The sequence below is a fragment of the Coffea arabica genome, chromosome 6e (assembly GCF_036785885.1).
Source record: "Coffea arabica cultivar ET-39 chromosome 6e, Coffea Arabica ET-39 HiFi, whole genome shotgun sequence".
NCBI classification, from domain to species: domain Eukaryota; kingdom Viridiplantae; phylum Streptophyta; class Magnoliopsida; order Gentianales; family Rubiaceae; genus Coffea; species Coffea arabica.
In genome coordinates this window covers 18,077,795-18,084,982 of record NC_092321.1, presented here as the reverse complement: position 1 = coordinate 18,084,982, position 7,188 = coordinate 18,077,795, and positions in this window count along the sequence as shown.

The window sequence follows — 7,188 nt, the reverse complement described above, 5'->3', positions numbered from 1 at the left end:
TATTTTTAATTTTTAGCATAGAATTCCTCGGAAAAAAGAAAAAGCATTCAAAAATTATGCTTTAGTTGTTTTGATTTAAATTCAATGTTTTCTTGGGAAAAATATGAAAAAAAAAAGAAAAGAAAAAAAAAGAAGGAAAAAAGAAGGAAAAAACGAAAAAGAAAATCATTAGTCAAACATAATTTGTTGTTAGGCATTTTATTTTCTATCTTTTATTCCGAGTTTTCTTCTTATTATCTGATTTTTATTTAAAATATTACTTTTGTATTATTAATTTAAAAAAAAAAAAAAGCCGCATGCAGCGGCATCTTCAGGAAAAATGTGGCTGGCGTCGGAGGGCTCTAAGATGCCCAGTAAAACCTCCACTCTCATCCTCACCTTTCAGGTGAGGGTTTGAGAACAGGTTTCGGGTATAAATAGAACAAGAAACGCAGCTTTTAGGGGGGCGATGGGAACGGCTAAAAAAATCTCTGAAGGGGAGCAACCGAGGGAGAAGATATAGGTGACGTTTGAAGAGATAAAGGGGCGGCTAGGTTTGGAGGGTAGAGAGAAATCAGAGAGAGGCTATTGACGGCGTGGATAGCTAGAGAGAAAAGAGCCGAGAGTGGGAGAGAGGAACGACTAGGGTATAAACAAAGAAACCAGAAAGAGAGGAAGAAGAGTTTCGGTTTGAGAGGAAGAGAAACCCGTTGGAGGAAACCGGGAGGAAATAGAAAAAGAAAAAAAGATTTTTGTGGAGAGAAAGGAGACAGTCTTCAGAAATCAAACCTAAAGCTCGGAGCTTCAAAGCCCTCTGTCAAAGTTTGCAACCTGGGTTCAGCTAATCCAAGCATACCCACGGTGATTTAACTCCAAAGGCAGCAAAAGAGGTAGCTTCAAAACCCTGCTCTCGTCTATTTCTTCTAAAAAACTGGAACGTGGTTTTCTTGTTTAGTATTTGGGTCACTAGAATGCATTGTTTTTCGGTTGGTTAGAACTTATGAGATAGATCATAACTCCAGTAGCTGTATTCTGAATTTGTTTGATTGGAAATTCATGAGCTAAAAAAGGAAAACATCAGTTTTTGCGTTTTCTTTCCTTCATAAAAATGGAATGGGTGTCATCTGTGGTTGATTTCTGCTGGCTTCAAAGATTTGATTTTGATGGCTTGGGTAAAAGAGTTACAAAGATGATTAGGTGTTGAAGGTTGTATACTGATATTCGTGGCTGTCTTTTGTTCCGAGTCCTGCTTTGCCGTTTTACTTCATATAGCAGACAGATAATTTTCTTTCCCTTTCTATGGTCACTCATGGCTGTGCTCACTCGGGTCTTTCGTGGGTTTCATAGTAAGATTAACAAAGATTTGGGTTTGGTTTTCTGAAGCTGCGGCTGAGAATGTAGAAAATGTTTTCGATGTTTGTATGATAAACATTGACAGGATTTGGCATCCCATAAGTTACGCATGCCGCTGCCTTTTGTTGAGCTGGATCCATTTTTCTTTCTTTTGTTTGTTCTTTAGTGCTAGTAGTTGTTTTGTTGTTCTCCGTAGAGTCTCGTTGATTGTTCAAGAGCTTGTTTGAGAAATTTTGGGTTTGGTTTATCGAGAAGTAATGAGACTTTAATTGTTATTTTCCTTTCATGGCACAAGGCATGTGCGAATTTTAGTTAAATAAGTGAGCTTCTGTGGAATAATCCAGAATTGGCTGAAATCTTTGGCTGAAATTTTCCTATGCTGGTTTTCGCTTTCTTGTATGCAAATGCAGGCACGCAATTTCCTTTTTTCTGTCAAAGCCGACAAGAAAAATGAATAAGGGGGGGGGGGAAGTTTGGAGCTATGCAGCTTGTGTTTTCTATTTTTGTTTGAGAGCAATGCATGTTTGGTTATTTTGGGTGAAAGAATGCTGTTTGTTTGGCTTTCATCACTTGCGTTTAGCATGACAATGGAAAAATGAAAGTTGCAGCTAGTTTTGTTGCTAAGAAGCTTCATCAATTGCCGAAACTTGCTGTTGCAGAATTTTTCTTCGAGTTTGCATGAAAAGTTTCATAAGAACTTGCATAGTTTTCTGCCATGTTTTTGATTGTTGATTATGAAAGTTATTGGTTTTGCTACTTAGTCTGAAGTCGCAGGCATTTGTCTGTTGCAGAATGCTTCTCACGACACTTTTGCATGAATTTGCATGAAATAATTCTCTGAAAATTGCACTTTGGCCCCCCAAGTCTCCTTTTGTTTTACTATGGCCCAAGTAATTGAAAAATCCATCAAATTGACCCTTTCAATTTTCTTTTTACTTTCAATTAAGCCCCAGCTTTGCGAACATGGATGTTTAAGTTGTTTAGATGCTTTAACATTTATGTGATTATTTATGATCACTTGACCCTTTCTTTGTTTTTGAACTTCTAAAATTCTTAAATGTTTCAATTGGACTCGAATGATTGAGTAATGTTTGCTTTTGGGTCCCTAGTAAATGTTATATTTGGGAAGTGGATGGGTCATTCCGTGTTCTTGGTCTTTAAACATCTTTTGACTGCATTTAAGTTGTAATTAGGAAAGAATTTGGTGGTTTGTTAGTACCCCTTTTGAAGTTTTAAGGTGTTCTGAGTTCCCTTTTGCCTTTCATTCTATTTATCTTTAAAGTGGTGCATTAATCTTTTACTTTGATGATTTTAGTCCAAGTAATCTCTTCCTTTGGTGCCTATAGCTCAAGTTAAGTCTTGTTCACTTTATTAGCATCACAAACGGGAGAGGTATAACTTCTTTTATCCCTTTTTTGTCTCTCCTATGTGATCCAACGTGCTAAGTGAGAATTGCATGTCTACTTTGCTTTCCTAGCCTTTCCTTAATTCCTTTCATTTATTTCATTTACTTTTGCTTTCATTAAGCTATTCTTTTATGGGATATGTGTACACCTCTTGGCTTGTAATAGATAGGGCTTGGAGAGCATTTTTATTCACTTTTCCCCTCCCCCCATTTGTTTTAGTTAGCCAATGTAATAGGTTCTTTAGTGTGATTTGCATGCTTACGTGCTACGTGTTACTTGCTTTCTTAGGGTCTCGCATCTAGATACCATGCTTATGTGTTATGTGCAATATGTGATTTATGTGTCTATTTGCTTTATTAGCCTTTACATGATCTATTTGGTTTACAATGAATGTGTGACGACACCGTGGCTAGTCCAATGCTAGTCATGGTTGTCCCCTTGAGATCTTACAAGTCCAATGCTTGTGAGAGAGCGCTAGAAAAGGGCTAGTCCAATGCTAGACCCAATAGGCCGTCCCCTCTCGTTAGTACGTACTTGCATGTTTCACTACATTTCATACATTTTTCTTAGTTTTCTAGCATTTAGCATGCTCCTCCAATCCTTTCCCCTTCATTTTAGGTTTTTGCATCTTCATGCTAGTTATAGGGTTCATTTGCTTGAGAGTCCCCTTTCGGTAAGGGAAACGAGCGAGTGTGGCTGTAAAATAGCCTTAGCACGCTAGTTCTTCCTTCTAATCAAAGGGAAAATCAAAATCATGAAGTTAGAAGTCATTCCCGTACCCTACTTGATGCACTCCCCTAAGTTCATGCACCTCCATTTTACCATATCAATTTTTTCACTTTTTTATCTACATCTTCTCACTACTTATATATATATATATATATTTTTTCACTCCACATGCCATGTTCACACATTTTTCTTCTTTCCCTATCACTTATTTATTTTCTACCTCACAAATTGCACCCAATCACACTTATATGCATTTACTACTACTTATACCATATTTTCATCCACTTGCACACAAACACCTTTATTTTCTCAATTGGCACACATGCATTTTTCTTACATTTGCACACTTGCACTTACATTTGTATTTTATTTTATTTTTGCATTCCTCTTACATTTTTCACACTTACACTCATATTTGGGTCTTCATTTGCATTATTCGTGACCTCTATGAGAGTTTTCCTTATTGGCCATCACAACTCATGTGATTGGGACCAAAAAGCCTCATAAGAGACATTTTAGATTTACGATTGCATTTTTTTCATATCCATTAGTCACATCCAACATGCAACACATATTTTGGGTAGAAGAATTAGGAAAAGTGGGGCTAAGTCACGCAACTAGCTTTGGTTAGGGTAAGGGAGTGTCTTAGGTTTTGCCTTTGCCTTCTCCCTTATCAAATGTGACCTCCGATCCCTTTCTTTGGTTACGTAGACCTAAAAGTTCTTTTAAAAGGGTTTGTTTGCCTTTCTTTCCAAAAAATCACTTTTTTTTGGGTGACTTGGTACACCCTAACTCTATACCAAGTAGCGACTCCTTTTCTATCTAAAACCCTTTGTTTGGCCAAACCGTCGCATTTCACAATCCCACGGCCTTTTTATTTTCACTTTCACACACGTTCACATACATATCACACTACTTGCACACCTCAAAAAGTGGGGCGCGACAGACGTGGAGTAATCACTGGGATAATGAAGGAGAGGTCAGACAAAGATTAGATAGATGTCTTTGATGTGTAGATTGGTTCCAAGAGTTTCAGAGGGCAAGTTGTCAGCACATTGATACCTTTGCTTCTGATCACTCGATGCTCATGTTAGACACAGCCCAGGCGAAAGAAAGGAAAAAGAAGAGGTTTTATTTTGACAAGAGATGGCTTCAAAGAGAGGGGATACAGAAAGTGGTAGAGAAAGCTTGGAATAAGGAGGAGCAAGGATCAAAGATGTTCAAAGTCACAAAGAAGATTAGAAATTGCAGAATTGAGCTCTTGAAATGGAGGAATAATTTCCAGGCTAACTCTAGGAGTAGAATTACTGAGCTTAAGACAGATCTTGAGAGAATTAGGACCTCAGGTTTTGGTAATAGGAGAAGTGAGCTTACTGATATTAAAAACCAGTTGAGTATTGCATATAAGGAGAAAGAGAAATTCTGGAGCTAAAAAGCTAGAATAAGCTGGCTGAGGGAGGGTGACAAGAATACTAAGTATTTTCACACTTATGTGAAGGGAAGAAGAGTGAGTAATAGGTTAAGAAATTTGCAAAGAGGAAACGGCTCTTGGACAGCAAATGATGATGAGGTAGTGACAGAGATCATAGATTTCTTTAAGGAGTTGTTCAAAAGTGGAGGGAGTAGTGATATGTCAGAAATTCTAGATGGTATCCCACACTTCATAACTCAGGAGATGAATGACAAGCTGACCAAGGCAGTAAAGGAGGATGAAATCCAGGATGCATTATTTTCTGTGAATCCTGAAAAAGCTTCAGGACAAGATGGAATGACTCCATTGTTTTTTCAGAAGTTTTGGAGCTTTATTAAGTCTAATGTCACCCCAGCAATCCAAGCTTTCTTTAACTCAGGGTTCATGCTTAAATCTGTTAACCATACTGTCATTTCTCTTATTCCCAAAATCTTGCACCCAACTTGTTTGAAAAACTATAGGCCTATTAGTCTTTGCAGTGTCATTTACAAAATCATCTCTAAAATTCTGGCAAACCGTCTGAAGTCTGTCCTAAACAAATGCATAAGCAAAACTCAATCTGCTTTTATCCCAGATAGACAGATATTATACAATGTGATTGTAGCTCATGAGTACATGCATTACCTCAAAAACAAGAGACAAGGGAAAGATGGATACATGGCAATTAAGCTAGATATGGCAAAAGCTTATGATAGAATGGAGTGGCACTTTTTGAAGGCTATGATGGAACAAATGGGTTTCTGCTCTAAATGGATCAATTGGATCACTAGTTGCTTAAAGACAGTAAACTACTCTTTCAACTGCAATGGGGAAATAAAAGGCTTTGTGTCACCAGAAAGGGGAATTCGACAGGGAGACCCCTTATCTCCTTATCTGTTCTTGATATGCTCAGAAGGTCTCTCCAATTTGCTGAGAAGAGCTGAAGAAAGAAAAAGGATCCAAGGACTGAAAATCAGTAGGCAAGGACCAATTCTTACTCACCTCTCTTTTGCAGACGACTCTCTCATCTTTTGTAAAGCTAACAAGCAAGAGGCCACAGAAATCATGAATGTCTTGAGAATTTATGAAAAGGCTTCAGGGCAATTGATTAACTTGGACAAATCTACTGTTTTCTTTAGTAAAAATATGAACAGTAAGCAGAAAGAAGAGGTCTGCCAAGCTTTAGGAGGGATGGTGGAGGCAAAGCAAGGGAAATATTTAGGACTTCCAATGGTGATTTCAAGAAACAAGGATCAGATCTTTGGCTTTGTGAGAGAAAATATAAAAAGAAGAATTCAGAATTGGAAAAACAAATTTTTTAGTCCAGCACGGAAAGAAGTAATGTTGAAGGCAGTTGCAATGGCTATGCCAACGTATCTTATGTCATGTTTTAAGCTGTCAAGAAGATTGTGTAAAGACATTAGTGCATTGATGGCCAATTTTTGGTGGGGAGAAAATAATGGCAAGAACAAAATGCATTGGATTTCTTATGATAGAATGGCTTTGAACAAAAATGCAGGAGGACTAGACTTCAAGGACCTTGAAGCCTTTAATAAACCTCTGTTAGGGAAGCAAGTATGGAGGATCCTTATCCAACCAAACCTTCTGGTGAGCAAGGTGCCGAAAGCCAAATATTTCCCAAATGAGTCTATTCTACAATGCAACACCACCAAGAATACATCCTAGATTTGGCAAGGATTAACGGGAGCAAGAAGTTTCTTAAATGAAGGCCTGATCAGGGGAATAGGGAATGGTAGAAGTACAAAAATTTGGGAACATAAGTGGATACCAGACACAATCATAGGTAAGCCATCTACCAGCAGATGGAACAACTGCGAGCTAGAAAGAGTGGAGGAGCTTATAAGTCATAATCGATGGAACAGGAACATCATTTTCAGGAACTTCAACATATATGATGCAGAAAGGATTCTAACTATCCCTTTGAGCATATCAGAGAGGGAGGACAGCTATTATTGGCAACCACAGGCTGGAGGGAGGTATACAGTTAACTCAGGCTACAAATTTCTGACTAAGAAAAAGAGAAATGAAAAGAGGTGCAACCCTAAGGGAGCTGGCTCAAGCTATGCAAAAGGAACTCCACAAATGGCACAGATGTGGAACACATTATGAAGGCTCAACATCAAACACAAAATTAAGTTCTTTATTTGGAAATGCATTCAAGGAGCTTTGCCAGTGAGGGAAGTAGTGAGTAGAAGAACAGGTGTGGGGGATCCTATATGCATAACATGGGGAGCAGCACAGGAAACAATA